Raw genomic sequence first — 18856 nt, 5'->3', positions numbered from 1 at the left:
GTCTACCTACCTTTTAATCTAAAAGCTTCTTAATTTTGTCGCAAGTTTACACAGGTTTTGGCAGTATTGTGGGATGACCGTGGTTCAGGGGGTTGGGAAACTCATCTGTAACCGGAAGGTTGCCGGTTTGATCCCCCAGCTCTCTCTGTCCTGGTTGTTGTGTCCTTGGGCAAGACACTTTACCCTACCGCCTACTGGTGTTGGTCAGCCTCGCTTCTGTCAGTCTGCCCCAGGGCAGCTGTGGCTACAGCTGTGGTTTGCCTGCACCAGTGTGTGAATGCGAGAGTGAATGAATAGTGGAATTGTGAAGTGCTTTGGGTGGCTCGAAAAGCGCTATATAAATGCAATCCATTATTATTGTGTTCTCCAAAGGAAACCTGGGAACCCATTTGCTAGTCTGCTGAGTAAACCTCTGTCTGCGTTGGCGTTTTCAGGACCCTAAGTGGATATTCAGAAAGATTTCCATGTATCATCACTGCTTATAAATGTAGATACAGCTTTTAAAAAGCTAATGAGAAGCTAATACACAATAATAGGAAAATGTAAATGTTAAAAATTGAGAGATGTATCCAGTGTTATGCAAATTTTAAAATACTGCGAATAATAATAATAGTAACTGTGCCACCACTGCTTGACCTCCTTCTGGTTAAGGTTTCAGATTTGCTGCATAAATCTTTTTGTAAATCAGACAGTGTCTCTTAAGAGGGGATTTCAACATTTTCTTGGTCAGGGTGGAGTCATTTGATGTCATCTGATTCTCTCTGCTCTGTTCTCTGCACATAATTGGACGTATTTATCTATGCAAAGGATTTTAACTTGTTTTCTTGCGGCTTAAAGAGCACCACAGATCCTCTGAGACAGCCTCCTCTGACACATATGTTTGCTGATTAGAGCTTTTGTGATAAAGCTCTCTCGCTCTCTCCTGCTCCCCCATCCCTCTCTTCTCTCAGTGAACAAATCTTCCGATGTTGTCCTCACTTTCGGTCTGCCTGATTGTGTTTTGGACACAACTGATAAAGCTTAAACAAAGGGTTTTAGAGTGTCATGCACCACCCACTTTGAAAACCTTCAGTCTAGATTCTGTGAAAACCCCTATTTTGCTTAAAATAACAATCTGACTTCTGACACTTCCACTTAGTTCTGATGCCAGGTTTCCTGCTATCACAGTGCTCCTTAGAAAGCAATGTTCTGTTGGAAATCAGAGGCACAGGTGGCCAATGGGTTCAAGTTGATTTACTTGAAACAAGCCTCTGATAAGTAGTAACAATTGGCCTGGCTGTTATCGTAATGCTGCTGCAACTGAAGGGATACTACTCAAGAAAACCAGACTTTGCACGAAGCAGCAAATATGGTCAATGCGCAGATTTGCTTTGGGTTGGTTGCTAAACCAAAAAAGATATCCTGAAATATTTTTTCATATTGGAGGTCATAAGTTCTTTTAAATGATTTAAACTTTTATATTTATGACAAGTTTTATATATATTTATCAGACTTTTTCGAGCACACCAGTCCTGTACACAGTGGACTGAGCCCTGCATGTGACTGAGCCACATGCAGGGCCGTACACTGTTATTCAATTCTGTTCAATTCAATTCATTTTCATTTATATAGCACCAACTCACAACAAGAGTTGCCCCAAGACACTTTACATATCTCTGTATTATATATAAGAAACCTCCGACAGACCAGTTAGAGGTGATGGGAGGAAGACAGGACAAAAGAGAGCAAGAGATTACACAGTAAACCTGAGAGTGGAGTACACGCACACGCACACACACACACACACACGCACACGCACGCACGCGCACACACACGCACGCACACACACACACACACACACACACACACACACACACACACAGACACACTCGCACGCACACACACACACACACACGCACACACACGCACACACACACACACACACACACACACACATTTTACTATTGAATTGTATTATTTTATTACATTTTCTTGCTGAATTCTTTACTTTTGTTAAACAACAACAAAAAACCCAAACAGCTGCCTTATAAGATTACAACCTACATGCTGTATGTAGATATTATGGAACAGATGTACTAAACTTAAACTAATGAGCTTCTTGCCTCACTTCAGCAAATCTCTACTGCCACCTGTTTCTTATATTAGTGAGGGAGATTTCAGGAGAACAACCAACTTTTGCACATGAGTCTAGGTCAAAGTCAACGCTATATTCAAAGTATTCATTGTATAAGTGACACTTCTACTGTTCTACTGCTTATGAATTCAACTTTTCATATACAAAGAGGGAAAGCGTTGTTCCTTCTTTCAAAAGTTACATTGTCCTGATAATGATAGCAAAAACAAACAACTTCAGCTTGAGGCAATTTAGGACTGTGTCCCTGTTTTGCCCGTAATTTGTTGCCATTTCACACAGCAACAAATATAAATCAGATACTGGAACACTACTGAGCAGCAGTTGTAATGCTTTCTTTACAGATCAAAAAAGCAAGCAACCAATTTGTAAAGAAACTGATATACTTCTTCTTTGTTTGCCGTATTTCACAGACAGCTGAAAGAGTTCAAATAACAAGCAAGTGTTGAACACTGAGTTCTTTCAGCACAAGGGTAATTGCATCCTTTTTTTTATAATATTTGCTATCCTCTTGAACCTGAAGTTTTTCAGGTTAAAATTTAATTCATTTCTGGTTTCCTTCCAGTCGCTGTGGCCCAGAGTCCGGTACAGCGTCACGAAACAGGTCTATAATGACACCTCTGCAACTAAATTAACCACCTGCGTGAAAAGTAATTTACATAGTACATGGCAGATAGTCATGTTTGTAATTTGGTTCATGAACGTTTCTTAAATTGTGGCTAACATTTAGACCGCTGCTGAATTGGTTAAGAGTCTGTATTATATTAGATGTGTGTGTGTTCAGCTTGTTTTGAATGTGCTGCACAGGGATGGATAAAACATTCTGCCCTGACTGCGACAAGGCTACACTGATACCTCTTCTGCACTGCTATCAATACAGCTTTCATTCCTTCATCTGTCAGCGGAGAGGCTATACTGCCTTAATCATCCCGTCCCAGCTTCGACTGCACACTTTTAATTACCAATCTGAGGATTGGCATTTGCGCTTTCTGTGAAGCAGTTGTCTTCAAAGATGCAATTACTGAGACAACCAGCTTCTTCAACATCATTAAGATGCATAGATGCTGCAGAGACAACTAAGCTTGTTAGCTCTATCACCAGACTCCCATTTGTTAACATTATAGACATGAAATGAACTTTGAAATGCTGGTTAGCAAACTTGTCAACAGTTCAAACAAAAGTAGCTGAAACTTTTTCTTTTTTTTCCTAAAGAGGAATTGTGCAGTTATCCTGAAACTTCCCGTCCTCAGTATCTGACTCGTTTCTCCCATTCTTCTTCAGCTCTGATGTGAGCTGGATTGTGGAGGGATTTATTTTCATTGCCAACTTTGTCTCAAGCGATCAGTCTGAAAACTGTGCTGACATCTGGACACTCAGCACTCTCTGTGTTTGCAGGAGACCACAGACAATATGTCTCTTTGCTGCATTTTGCTGGAGACTGAGTGTACATTGCCACAGATTACTGGCATTACATCCATTTTGCAGCATTTTCCAAAAACTGCTGCAAGGCTGTGGAAAATGTAAACAAAGACATTTAAATGTTAAACTTAGTTGAAAATACTAACTGCACGACATTAACATATTGAAGCTTGGAAATATTGTGGAAAAACAGCATCCCTTTTTTTGTAATTCAAATCAGAAGCACATTTCACATGTTTACGACTATGTTGCATCACCTTTTCTTTTAAAAGCGAGGTGTTTTCGAGCTGAGGGCACCACTTTCGGCAGTTTTGCAAGTAAAAATGTTTTCTCATTTATGCCTGATGTTGGATTTCAGAAGCTCAGCAATGTTTTCAATGTCTGGCCAGTCAGCCAGATTAGCAGCCAGACTCTCTTACTGTGGAAACATGTGCCTGTCATATGTCCAGAATAGAACTTGGCATTTTCTTGCTGAAAAGAGCAAGGCTTTCCCTGAAAAAGAAGCTGTCTGCATGGCCACATATATTGCTCCAAAACCTTTATTTACAATATATTCAAAAGTGTATTTGTGAACACCTGTTTCTCTTTGAATTCGTCTGTTTTCAGTCTTATTGACAGAGATGTATGAAATCAAACCAAATAAAACAGAGCCATGCAGTCTGCCTTTATGAATATTTGTTTGTTTTTTTTAAACGGGTCTTCTAAAGAGTTCACTGAATTCCAGGTTCAGTTACAGGATGTCATTGTTATAACAAGTTATTTTATAAAATTCCTTTTCTCCTAGATAAATCATTGCAAAGTGAAACCATCCAAGTGGCAGGACACCTACAGTTACAGAGTGAGGCTCAGCAAGTGCTCAGGCACATGCTGAGTTCAAGTTGACTCAATAATTGCGGACAAACCTCTTCTGGCATTAACATCAGTAGAAAAACTGTACAGCAGGAGCTTCGTGGCATGGGTTTCCAAGGCCAAGCAGCTGCTGAAGGCGTGATGTGCAGGTGACCCAGTACTTTTGGCCTCTCCTCTTTAAGGTAAAGAGAGAGAGAATAAAGGAATTCCAATTCTGAATGGAAAACTGTCCTATGGTTTACCTCAAGCTATCTGAAATGACTCAGACCCCTGAGAAGGTGATGGCATCAGTTTTATTTTAGATCATATTTGATATGATCTCTATACTCTACTGTAAATGAGTTTTACTTGCATGTTATAGTGTCCAAGCTTTTTGAGAAACAATGTTTAAAAGACATACTTCTTTATATCAAAAACAGACCTGCTCACAATGCCCACAAAGTCACCTAAATAAGCCTTATTGAAAGTTTAGACTGGCTATTTGGGAGCTCTGTTGAAGGTAACCTCATTCCCAGGTCCCCACTGAAAAGTTGCACCAACCATATGGTGAATATAAACAAGCGAAATATCTTTTGTAATCATTGGGGAGCATGCAGCTCATCCGAGCTACGTTCATTAGCCCCACACGACCCCTGAAGGTGAATTGGAACAGCGAGGAAGACACAAAGAGAAGGTGCAATTTGTGTGTTGCATTGTTGCATCCGTGATTATTACAGAATTGAATAATTGTTTCTCTAATTATAGACGTTGTGAAACCACAGTTAAGGCCACAGTCTGTTCCTCTCTCCTTGGAGAAAACGGAGTAATTGAGTGTAGCTCACAACAGATTAATGACATGGTGTTTGCAACTTGGCATCCAGTACTTATTATTATTGGCAAAGGAGGGCTGCTACGTATTGTTTGTAAACACAGATATGATTTGATGAAATGATCCCAGTTTTCCCACTTCACCGCTCAGGATCTGGAGAAAAGTTGGCTCGTTTGAAACAGTTTCTTGCTTATCCTGTGGGCTAATCATCCTAAGAAAATTACATTGATAAGGCAGGCTGTCCCACAGAAGTGACCCCAATTAACGTTGTCATCATCTGTGTCTGAAGAGTGCTCGACCTTCGGTGACCACACACGTCCCAAAATCTGCCGCGTCTCCTGTTCTTTCTTCCTTCAAGGGACTGCCTCTGATTTACCTGCTACGGTCTTTCTGTCAGCGCTTCTGTCAGCTTTTCGTTGCATTGATATTTCAACTCATCTAGGACCATCCAGGTGAGCAGCCCAGACACGTTTATATATTTTCTGCTAAATAGACAGCTTAACTCACAGTTCTTTGTTTTTAGATCAGGCTGCCATTGATTAGCCTTGAAAAGCGCTCAGAAAAAATGGTGGTAGAATAAACTGCTGCTCCTCTACCACTCTGAGGAAGCCTGCCATCTTTGAGCTGTCACTCCATCCTACACAAGATGTTTGTTTTTTGCCTTTTAGACTCCCCCACTCTTTTCAGGAGACATACACAAACACACACACACACAGGTGCCTGTATCTAGAATTAATGTTAACACTCTTTGCTCCTCTAGGAGACTTGTTTTCCCACATTGGCTCAGAGCTGTGTTTTTAACAAGGTTCACACAGGAAACACATCTGTAACCGGCATGTGAAAATCTTTATTTGGATAACCGGAATGTCAGAGATAGACGGAAGTAATTGCACAGTAGTGACTAACCGTGAGTGTGCACTGTTTTCCAAGCATGCATGCATGCATGCACCCATCTCCAGTATGCTCTCATGCCTGCACAGGCATCAGGACAAGCCTTAGAGGCCACTGTATCAGATTCATGAGTTTCGTTTGGTTGATTGAAGATGGAAACGCAGCCCAGCTTCCACAAGCTCCTGATTGACAGATGTTCCTCTGAGGCATCAGTCTCCCGAGTGCTGCTGCTCAGTGGCCAGGGGAGCCCAGTAGCTTGACTTGATGATGATAGATGATGCCAGTGGGACACGCCCACCTCATGGATCAAACATAAAGGAATGTGACATTGAAAAATAGCCTGACTGAAAAGTTTCATTTGATCGAATGGTCCTGGATTAGTCTCATCATCTCTCTCACGGGGAGGAGGCCTGAATTTTTCTACATGACCGAGCTCGGCAGCTTCACAGAAAATAGCAAGGCAAAGATCTGGGATGCAAAAAGGCTGGAAATAACTCCTCGTGTCTTATTAATCAGAATCAGAATCAGAATCAGAATACTTTATTGATCCCTGGGGGAAATTATTTTTTGTTACAGTGCTCCATTTTAAACCAACATTAAGACAAGACAGACAATACACTAACTAAGAATAGTACAATATATACATATATATACATACATACATACATACATAAGTCACTTATAAATAAATATTTGGAAAAGAAACATGTGTAGTTGTAGCAGCAAACAGTGTGTTAAGTGGATGCGTTGTACAGGGAGATGGCCACAGGCAGGAATGATTTCCTGTGTCGTTCAGTGGTGCTTTTCGGTAATCTCAGTCTCTCACTGAACGAGCTCCTGTGACTGACCAACATGTCATGGAGTGGGTGGGAGGTGTTATCCAACATTGTCTTTATCTTGGACAGCATCCGCCTCTCCGACACCACCTTGAGGGAGTCCAGCTCCATCCCCACAACATTGCTGGCCTTACGGATCAGTTTATTAAGTCTGTTGAGAGAACCTGAGGAGAGTGTCCACAGGCTATCATTTTTAGCTTAAAATTTCAGCGTTCTGAGTCCTATCTTGTTCATATTTGCCAGGGCTGGTGAAATAAATATGCTCCTCTCCCCGAGATATTTGTAATACTAACACAACTGAAGCCAGCTCACTGGTTTACAGTTAAAAGCAGCTCAGACTTGACTGTATTCCTCCAGGCTATAGGAGAGCAGCCATCTGCAAGGGTAGTAAATGCTATTGAAGCACCACTGAGCAAATACATCCATGTCGGGGCTATTTTATTCAAGGAAATAGAGTCCGTGCTCCACCGACTATCCACCGATATACATGGTGGATTTGTGAAAGCAAAACCAGATAAAGTAACAATGAAGTGTGCTTTGTTCATGCTGTTCTGTGTGTTTACTCTGAAATTTTAGTCAACTCTTTCAGATCTGTGACATTTCTGTTAGACTTGGTTATAATAATAGTGGTGCCTTTCAAAACATACAAGGTTGCTATATAACACAAAATTAACAACAAGATCAGGATTAATAGTACAACAGGTAGAAAATTTAAAATACAGGATTAAATAGAAAACATGAGGCTTATAAAACCAGTCTGATATAATCAGGTGGGTTTTGAGCTGTGATTTAAACCATGTATTAGAGTCTGGTTGACAGAGGTGAACTGGTAATGAGATCCAGAGATGAGGTAGAGAGCAGCTGAAAGTGTGACACCCGTGGCACCAAGTCTGAAACAAGGAGCTGTCAGGAAAGCATGCACAGAGCATGAAGATCTGAGAGATATAGGAGGGGGCAAGTCATGATTATGTTATATACTATATATACTAGGTAGCTGTGATCTTCTTGCCCTCGGGCAGCACTGCAATGAAAAACAGGCACTGTTTTTCACTGCGTGGTCTCAGGAGCAGTGTCTCTGAGCACAGCTCACCGTGCCATCCACAAACACAGGATGAAGTTTTATCATGCAAAGAAGCAGCAATAAATGAGCATTAAACACAGAAATACAGTATGGTATGGGAGTGCATCTGTGTCACAACTAGAATGTGCACAACTAGAAAAGGCAGTATCAATGCTGAAAGGTAAATACAGGTTTTAGAGCAACATGTGCTCCCATCCAGATACTGTCATTTTCAGGGAAGGCCTTGCATATTTCAACAAGACAGTGTTAAAACCAGGGGCGATTTTAGCCCATTTTTGGGGGGCTAAAAATGGGCTAAAATCAGCACCCCCAAAAATGAATCAAAGCACCCCCAAAGATTTCTTACTTTTTTTGACAATATTTTCTTTTTGTGTGACACACTGCTAAAAATATAAAAAGCATACAGAACTTGGTTGAGACCAAGGGCGGAGCGTGGGGGTGGCTTACTGGGCTTTGTCAGAAGCCCGGGGTCTTTTGGAGTGTAATTTTTTCATAGTTAGATGCCTGGCTAACAACTGTATAAAACAAAAAGTACACACAATATTCAAAGCACATAGTGCACACTGTGGGAATTTACGACTGTGCGTGAATCCCCCCTGATATTGGTATGATCCGAGCTCAGGCACTAAGCGACTGAGCGAGGGGGCGGGGCAGCTGCTGCCTGTGAGTGCGCTGTTGGAGAAACGGAGCCAGCCATACTAAGGAGAGCTTAAGTTTGACCAGGTACCAAAGCAAATCATTCGTACCCTTTTGGGCTAAGCCCCGGGTGTTTCAAATGTCTGGCTCAGCCTCTGGTTGAGACATAACATTTCAACAACAAAAGTATAGATCCCCCCTCCTTCCCAAAATGGTTTGTTCCTGCTCGCCGTTCCCCTACTCTGGCTAGAGCAGTTGCTGCCAGAGCGATGGTGGCTGAGACGGTGCGGAGCGGAGGTGTTAGTGCCTGGCTTAAAACAGGACATGTTAGCTGCATTTAACCTTCAGTTACTCTTTATATAGTTAGGTAGGAGTCAGACCATGTTTCTTTTTACTGAAAAACATTACACCAGGTAACCTGGGTGTAAAAAAGCTTGTTTTCCGGCGATGTTTGCTACCCTACAATCCGTTCTATATGTTGCCCTGTTGCTCCCATTGAAATGTATACAGCCTATTTAAAACTTAAAACTTAAAATTCTCCGTAGCCTACTGTTGTTACTACTGTCCTGTTTTAAATGGATATTAACTAGCTAACTGACCGAATGCCCAACTCCTGTTGTGTGCGTGTGTGTTTTGTACAGAGAGACAGCCAGGTTCATAATGGATATGAGGAAGTTTTTTTTTTTGTTTTGTTTTTTTTAAAAGGAGCCACATTCAGGTAAAATTAGATTTTAAAAGTGTAAAATCAAATGATCCGTCAATCAAGAATAATGTTGGATCAGTGTTTCAATATTTATATATTTTATTAGATGTTCATGTGGTTTGGTTATTTGCCTTTTGGTTGAAAGTACACTGAGAGAGAACTTTTTGTTAGTGATCTTAATTATATTTTTTCATATTAATGTAATTTTTCATCTAATTGAATACAATCTATTTGTGTATGATTGTCAGTCCAAAGAGGGAGAGAAGAAAGAGGGGAACGTGAGGAGAAAGTACAAGGTCAGGAAGAACCAGGTAAGAAAACAGACAGGGAACAGTGACAGGCACAACAGAACTGACAAAGAGAAAAAACCTGGAAGTTGTGTCCTCCCTATATTAAAGCTGCTGTACAGAATCTGCAAAACAAACTGGGTTGAAACATTTGACCCTCTTTAACAAAATTCCAACATAACATTATAATTGATTGGGGAGATATAAAAATATATTATTAATTTTAGTGGTTCAGCCACAACTCTACTAAAACCTCAGCCAGTAATAGGTAGGCCAACTGTCTGTAGGGCTGCTCAATTAATCGAATTTTAATCACGATTACGATCTGGGCTTTCAACGATCATTAAAAATGACTGAGCCGATTATTAGCCCCTCCCTCGTTTATCCGCGACACCTTAAAGGCCGGTCCGTGAAAATATTGTCGGGCATAAACCGGTCCGTGGTGCAAAAAAGGTTGGAGACCGCTGATTAAGAGGACCCGAGGGAAGCTCGGAAAGCTAAGCAGAAGTTATTTGGAGAGGAGAGTGACTGCCGTTGGTTGAAAAGAGAGGTAAAAAAACTTCAGTGGTGTTGCACACTATTTTATATTATTTTTTAAAGTCATTGTTAACCCTTTAAAGCCGTCAGAGCAGCACGCTCCGTTTTGTGTAACTATTTTTAAATCCCTGTAGAACCTGGACCATGTAAGCTAGCACAATAATTTGTTTTGCATATGAAACCAGAGGAGTTGTACTTACATCTGATGCCATCAGCTTGTCCTCGGTCACGGTTTCCTTCCACATAAAGCTTTGCAAAAATTGCAAAAAAAGCGCTTGCAGGAACAAAAACATAATATTCCAGAAACACGCTTCGCTGATCCGATCAGCTGTTCGTGACACTTCCCACAGTGAAACAGGCGTCAGCGCGAACTATCACATGTCCGCCATTTCCTGGCCGAAACCGGAAGTGACGTCATTTTCGCGGAAATGTAGTTTTTTTTACTTGTAGGCCTTAAAGGCCTATACTGGTCATGTTTGACTTTTCTGAATAGTTGCTGGGATGCTTAGAACTCGAATTGCACTGCTGGAAATAGTTTATTTTGATGCACCTGCTGTTTTCTTTGAAAATTTGCATCATAGGATTGTTTTTTTGTTTTTCCTGCAGTATATAAAAATTGGTGTATCTCCAAAATAAAACTATGAACACACTCAAAATAAATTTCCTGTTGTTGTAAACTATTTTTTGCAACTTTTTTGTATTTAAAGTTTTGAGGGATAAACCTCTTAAATTTCTCCAAGTAGAAATATATGTACAAAATACAAACAAAAACTATTTTCAATTTTTTTTTGTAGTTTATTGCACTTTTTTGCAATTAATGTAGTTACTATGGACTTAATGCATACATATTATTAAAATATGGGCTATAACAGTTGTATAGCAACTTGAAATGCTCCCATAAATGGCACTACAACATGTAAAAAAATAATATAAGCTCTGGCGGACTTGGTTCTATAGTAGGTCTTAAAGGGTTAAATAAATATCGTCAAATAATCGTGATCTCAATTTCAGTGAAAATAATCGTGATTATCATTTTTGCCATAATCGAGCAGCCCTAACTGTCTGTATGACTGCTGCAATACATGCACCACATTTGCACACTATCAGAAAGAGCCAAACAGCCCTGGTGGAGTGAGAAGCTGTAAAGAGAAGCAGATGCTCTGTTTATATTCTAAAAATGTTTTAAGCTTATTTCAAAGATTCTGTACAGCAGCTTTAAATGTTTTCCAAAAGCACACATACACTTATCAGTGTTTCTCAAACTTTTTACAGTACACCTGAAAAGATGTCAAGCTCTCCCAAGTACCACTATGAAAGCATGAAACTCCTAAATCTTACAACACAAAATTAGTATCTGCAGTAAAGATTTTTATTTGTAATAATTTATTCTGTTTTGGGAGGTTTTTTTTTATGTATTTGTATTATATTATGCATACACATTAAAAGTGAATCTCTGTCCAAAAAATGCACTCAGTTTACTTTTTACTAAGAGCATCATTCATTATTCTCCCCCAGTAATTAAGGTTAGGATATGTATTTTTTTTTTATTCCAATCCATTCTTCTTTTGCAGCATTTAAATAACCTTTATCAGATTTGATGGTTTTGTTACAGACTTTTCAAAAAAGTGTTCTGCTTTTCTTTCACAAATGTGGTATTAAATTGTGTTAAAATGTACAAAACAGTGATGTCATGTTTTGAGACGAGGACCAGGCACAGAGAGACTTTATGAATTTAAGAATCATATGATTTATCTTGCCTGGCTGGGCAGCTCTCTGGGTGCTCAGCACCTCCAAAGCTCTAATCCTAGAATCGCCCCTGGTTAAAACACATATTGTATCTACTACAACAGCATTGTGGGGAAAAGTCCAGGTGCTGAACTTCTCCAGTACCAACATTTCACCAGTTAAAACATTTGGAGCATCATGAGATTAAAAAATACAACAAAGCAGACATTGTTGAGCAGCTAGAATCCACTATCAGGTGAGAACAGCGAAACATCCCTCTCCCAAAAGTCCAGCAGCTGCTCTCCTCAGTTCCTTAGATGTTTATGGCCTGTTGTTAAAAATAGAGGAGATGCTCAAGGTGGTAAACAAGAGCCTATCCCAATATTTTTTTTGAGATTTCTTGTTGCTATATTTTTCGTCTCAGTTTAAACAAGTGTTCTCTATGTTCTATGGTGGATATAATATGGGTTTGTCATATTTGCATATTATTGGATTCTGTTTTTTAATTATATACAGTTTCCATCCATCCATCAACAGTTTCCCAACATTTTTTGGTGTTGGGGCTCTACTTTTGCTGATCAGGTGCTTGCTTGCCTTTCAGTGTGACCAGCTTTGGTCATTGGTGAGCATAACAGAGCTGCGCCCTCGATTGTCCAGTTGAGTTTGAACAAACAGGTCAATGGGACAGAAGTGCAGCAACTCATACAACTTAAATTACTCCAACCACCAACTTCTCCTGAAAATGGCAGTTATAATGCTTTACTTATAACATTTGTCTTACTAGTACATAAAATGTCTTACTTCATTGATAATTTAGTGAGCCTGTGGCTAGTTAGAATGATGTTACCAATATTATCCTAAAGAAACATGATGAAGACATTTACGTTGTGTTGTGTGTGACAGCTCCATGATAGCTATGTGCCTGACCTGAAGCTGAAACAACGGTAAATGAAGCTGGTAAAAGCAAAAGTGAGATGATGGACCAAAAGCTTGCAACACAGAACTCACACAAAGCTTGAACTGCTATTCCACCCCAAGTAGGAGGGAGCCCTTTAGCAATAAGTCCATCGTGCTTCAGAGGCTCAATAACTCCACACATGAACTCACTCGTGGTGTAATGTCTCTTTCTAAACAACAACTATTAGTGAATTTACACCGGAATACAGGAACGGTCATAAGAGTTACGTAGCCAAAACTAATGTAAATACACAGTTTAATCATCTTAATTGCCAACACATGTTCCCGAGGCATGATGGGAGATAACTAGCTGCTCCCAACACGCCACAATGTTTTGTATGTATGAGGGTTTTTTTCAATTTAAATTAATTTTTTTCACTTCCATTCTTTCCACATCCAGAAAGTAAAGTCTTTGATTCTTCAGAGAATATAACTATGAAAATTATGAAAATGTGGATTCGTTGTGTAAAGTGTAAATAAAGCTCGAGATTATGATGGTATTAGCAATGATTGTTAAAGACACCTATCAATCCCATTGACTGATTACCTTACAATATAAAGCGTCTTGATGCAACTGTTGTCGTGATTTGGTGCCATATAAATAAAAGTGAATTGAGAAGTTATCATGATTGTAGATTCTTATTGATTTGTCTACTTTGTATGTTTCACTCCTTAACTGAGTTTGGCTCTGATAGAAATTTGATTTCCTAATCAAATAAAGGCAAAGAAGTAGGAATTTTATCTTTTCCTGTTCAGTATTTCTCTGTGAATAGCATTGTCTTAAAAAAGTAAATGTTGGAAATGCTAAAGCTTTAATGTAAATGCAATCTGAACGTGTCAGTGAATGTCAACCACCTTGTTACACAAAACTTCACATCGCAGTGCCGCTTAATCATAAGACTCTTTCATGTTGTCATCAACATTTTTCAAGGCAGCATATTTACTTTTAAAGCCTTCTCTTCAATTAGCTCTCTGTCCTGTTCAGACTTGGTTAGCACACAACAAATGAAGCTGTAACACTGAGAAACATCTCTTGCCTGCTGATTGAAACCCCCTAGTTTACTCACATCACCCCAAATGTAGCTTTTGAGCATAGACTCTGAAAGAAAAGGTTCTCATTGCAGAATGATGCTCAGTGTTCCTGCACATCCAGCAGCAGAAACTGATGAAGCTCTGGTGACATTCGGAACATATCAAACTTTAGAATATTGGACAATAACTACATCAGCTTTACCTTTGTTGGGACACCTGGAGTGTGTTTAATGTCCTACCAAGCTGAGTTAATATCTATTTGCATGATATTTCAATGCATTTATACGCTTGTTTATTTATTCATTTATCCAATTTTGATCGTTAATCATGCACAAAATGCACCAACTTCCCTGTCAAGGTTTATGTTCTTCAAATGACTTGCCATGCTTAACTTCAGTATACAGGGAGTCCAGAATTATTAGGCAAGTTGTATTTTTGAGGAATAATTTTATTATTGAACAACAACCATGTTCTCAATGAACCCAAAACACTCATTAATATCAAAGCTGAATGTTTTTGGAAGTAGTTTTTAGTTTTAGCTATTTTAGGGGGATATCTGTGTGTGCAGGTGACTATTACTGTGCATAATTATTAGGCAACTTAACAAAAAACAAATATATACCCATTTCAATTATTTATTTTTACCAGTGAAACCAATATAACATCTCCACATTCACAAATATACATTTCTGACATTCAAAAACAAAACAAAAACAAATCAGCGACCAATATAGCCACCTTTCTTTGCAAGGACACTCAAAAGCCTGCCATCCATGGATTCTGTCAGTGTTTTGATCTGTTCACCATCAACATTGCGTGCAGCAGCAACCACAGCCTCCCAGACACTGTTCAGAGAGGTGTACCGTTTTCCCTCCTCGTAAATCTCACATTTGATGATGGACCACAGGTTCTCAATGGGGTTCAGATCAGGTGAACAAGGAGGCCATGTCATTAGTTTTTCTTCTTTTATACCCTTTCTTGCCAGCCACGCTGTGGAGTACTTGGACGCGTGTGATGGAGCATTGTCCTGCATGAAAATCATGTTTTTCTTGAAGGATGCAGACTTCTTCCTGTACCACTGCTTGAAGAAGGTGTCTTCCAGAAACTGGCAGTAGGACTGGGAGTTGAGCTTGACTCCATCCTCAACCCGAAAAGGCCCCACAAGCTCATCTTTGATGATACCAGCCCAAACCAGTACTCCACCTCCACCTTGCTGGCGTCTGAGTGGGACTGGAGCTCTCTGCCCTTTACCAATCCAGCCACGGGCCCATCCATCTGGCCCATCAAGACTCACTCTCATTTCATCAGTCCATAAAACCTTAGAAAAACCAGTCTTGAGATATTTCTTGGCCCAGTCTTGACGTTTCAGCTTGTGTGTCTTGTTCAGTGGTGGTCGTCTTTCAGCCTTTCTTACCTTGGCCATGTCTCTGAGTATTGCACACCTTGTGCTTTTGGGCACTCCAGTGATGTTGCAGCTCTGAAATATGGCCAAACTGGTGGCAAGTGGCATCTTGGCAGCTGCACGCTTGACTTTTCTCAGTTCATGGGCAGTTATTTGGCGCCTTGGTTTTTCCACACGCTTCTTGCGACCCTGTTGACTATTTTGAATGAAACGCTTGATTGTTCGATGATCACGCTTCAGAAGCTTTGCAATTTTGAGACTGCTGCATCCCTCTGCAAGATATCTCACTATTTTTGACTTTTCTGAGCCTGTCAAGTCCTTCTTTTGACCCATTTTGCCAAAGGAAAGGACGTTGCCTAATAATTATGCACACCTGATATAGGGTGTTGATGTCATTAGACCACACCCCTTCTCATTACAGAGATGCACATCACCTAATATGCTTAATTGGTAGTTGGCTTTAGAGCCTATACAGCTTGGAGTAAGACAACATGCATGAAGAGGATGATGTGGACAAAATACTCATTTGCCTAATAATTCTGCACTCCCTGTATTTTCAGAGACTCAAAAACGTGTCTGGCAGTTGAGGCCAAAACAATTTATAGATGGCCCTTCAGTACAAGAACACTCAAGCTGCAATGGGATCTGCCTATATCATATCCAGATTGTCTATTTTCTCAAAACTGCTTATACAGCAGTTTTATTTTAACAGGCTGGAACACTCAACTGTTGTAAAGTTAAACTTATGTAATATAAGGTTCTCTAAATACAAAATACATACTGTGAATGTGTATAGGTATTAACCTTTTAACTCTGTGAAGCTTAAGCACAGATTGTTTTAAGTCTCTTTCATAGTTGTTTTCATGTTTATGGTTTTTAATTTTTTTGGGGTGTGATGTGTGTGTGTGTGTAATGAAGGATGTAAATAGATTAAAACAACTGCAATAGTCAGTCAAGGTTACAAATATTAAAAGTCCATAAACTGTTAATTTTGAAGTCTCAAAAATAAATTTTATTGACCTGAAACTGACAATAAATAACAATTTCCATCTTTTTTATTCTTCCAGTTTAGGGTCCTGGTTTGGTTGGAACTTATCTCAGCTATCATAGGGTGTGAGCTGGAGTTAACCCAGGATGGGACACCAATGTCACACAGAGTCAGTCAGCCATTTATACTTGCATCCACACCTACAGTCAACTTACAGTCTGCAGCGAACCTAACATCAATGTCTTTGGACTGTGGGAGGAAGCCACACAAACAGGTGCCAGTAGATCTGAACCCTTTTTGGTGTTGGTGTGTGCCAACAGTACTAAGAACTGATTTTTTTTAATATGTAAAAAAAAAAAAAAGTGTTAACCATGTTTGATATTGTGTTTTGGTTTTTTGCTTATATCATCTAGAGGTGCATTCACGGTTTCTACTTTCTGACAGAGTTTAGAAAATCTATGATAGCTGATATTTAACTGAGTACACTCTTCAATATGACCGTTGTCCATCTGCATGGTGGAAAAGCCAGACGATTCTGACTGATAAAACTTGGCTGTAAAACTATAAAATAGTATGGGACGAATAAAGTTCTATAAATCTGGGCCATGGAGGCTGCACTAATGTGAGTGCTCTACTTGAAAAAAAAAAACCCAATCAGATTAGTGACAAGTGCTTTAATTTCTGTGACCACTCAAACAAGTGCAAAGGCCTCTATAAAATAAATAAACAAATAAAATTAAAAAGTAAGGATTTTTTACCTTTATTTTCCTCACACATACATAACTGTAACATAAAACTTTCTTACAAACATGAATATCAGGATACACTCTTTGGCCAGATAAGACCAAGTCAAATGTGTTCTGTCCAGATGGGGTCCAGCAGAGTTATGTGAGCCTGTCCAGCTTGACCACAGTGAATTCATAGACCCCACACTGAAGCACACAGGTGGGAGTGTGATCATAAAGGGCTGTGTGATTGCAAAAGGAGTTGGGGAGATGACAGTTATAGATGGCACCATATATTCTATGATTACATTCCATAGCACACTGGTGAAGATTATTTAATATTTTCAACAACAAAAAAAAGAAAAGGAAAAAAAGAAAGAAAGAAAAGAAAGAACAATAACTATGTCCTAGAAAAGTGTCACCTGACTTGAATCTAATAAAATAATTTGAGCCTATTTCAAAGAAAAAGGTGCACAAAAATACCTCAAGTAAAGAGCAACTGAAAAAAATGAATTTGGAAATATGAATGGCAGTGTGTCAACCACGCTGTTATTTTACACAAGTATTGAACCAAAGGTAGTTGTTTTACATACAGCAGGGTTTACTGCTGATTCATGGTTGCGCCTGAAGTGTGACCCTGTTGCCCGCAGTGTTTTACACCATTTCATGAAAACCTGTTGTTCAACCTGGAACTCATAGCAAAACCTCCTTACAGCAGATTTCTGACTGAACATGCCATACACCTGGTATGACAAAACACATGACTCGCCAACGTTTCCTTTGGAAGCAGATTAGGCTCCTGCATTGTTTTCTTTGAGGAGGTGCAGGGGTGCAACTACATTTGAATCCACTGAACAATCAGGGTCCAAAGGTGCTTTCCACATGAATAACAAACCTGGTACCCCCATGCTTAAAGTTTATTTAAATATTACTATGTTATGCTACTTTCCATTTCTACCCGATAAAATTTATGATGAAGATATTACACTTTGTATTCAGCGTCATTTATTTCAAAGGTTTTGCTTACTTTGCATATTTTTGAATCTAAATCTAATATTAAATGATGTCATTATATGAGGGCAATCCCAAAAGTAAGACCTCCTATATGTTTAGAAATACAAACAACCATTTCTTTTCTATAGTATTTACATCACTTTAAAGGCACGAACTTCACACTTGGCGGTAGCGTTCAACGGGAGCTCAATTTTCATAGGGCTGCCAAGCCAAGATTGAGCATCCCAGTGAAGCTGCACATACTTGTTTGGGAGTGGAGGAAGCACCAGTCACAACAATGTGGCCAACAGCCGTAAGAACAGTTTCCCTACGTCACCATAGATTTGGAGACCTTACTTTTGGGATCGCCCACGTAGATAAAGACAGAAACCCTAATGTATTTCATTAATGTAAAAGCAATCATCCCCACCTGCAACATTGCAGTGATATACACATTAATGAATCAGTAAATATGATCCAGTAATAGGATCCTAATGAGAAACCTTACTTTAGTTACATTGAATAAATGTAAATGTAAGCAAAGGGTCAAAATAGTCAAACAGGCGTTTCGCTGCTTTTGCAAAACAGTTTCTCAGAATAGAAACATGTTCAGATTTATCATGTGACGGCACGTAAGCCCAAAATTTGTGCTTTCTATGCAAATTTTCTACACTGTAGTTAATTCTGATCAAATACTCTGATTTCATAATAATATTCTGAAAAGTTGTTAATTTACATTTTATGTAATCAGTCAAGCCAGAACGGTATCACTCAGCCCAGCTTTAACTGATACTGGACAGGCTTTTAGTCACATTTGTTGGAAACTATATTGCTTAAATTAATTTACCTAAATCCA

The 18856-nt window shown here is 39.4% G+C and overlaps 1 long non-coding RNA gene across 1 annotated transcript; it reads left to right on the top strand.

Annotated features, from left to right (window-relative positions):
• The first annotated feature begins 8922 nt into the window (after positions 1-8922).
• On the top strand, positions 8923-17530 carry LOC146573712 (uncharacterized). Its single transcript, XR_014892417.1, has 4 exons — positions 8923-9018; positions 9293-9369; positions 9603-9665; positions 16362-17530. It is a non-coding gene; the product is annotated as an uncharacterized LOC146573712 (long non-coding RNA).
• The last annotated feature ends 1326 nt before the right edge of the window (positions 17531-18856 follow it).

Source organism: Mchenga conophoros, linkage group LG5, assembly GCF_057382185.1.
Source record: "Mchenga conophoros isolate Kocher_MC1m ecotype Shallow Benthic linkage group LG5, M_conophoros_male_GT1.1, whole genome shotgun sequence".
Lineage (NCBI taxonomy): Eukaryota > Metazoa > Chordata > Actinopteri > Cichliformes > Cichlidae > Mchenga > Mchenga conophoros.
Note: the sequence above shows the minus strand (reverse complement) of the source record. Positions and strands in the feature narration are given on the sequence as shown.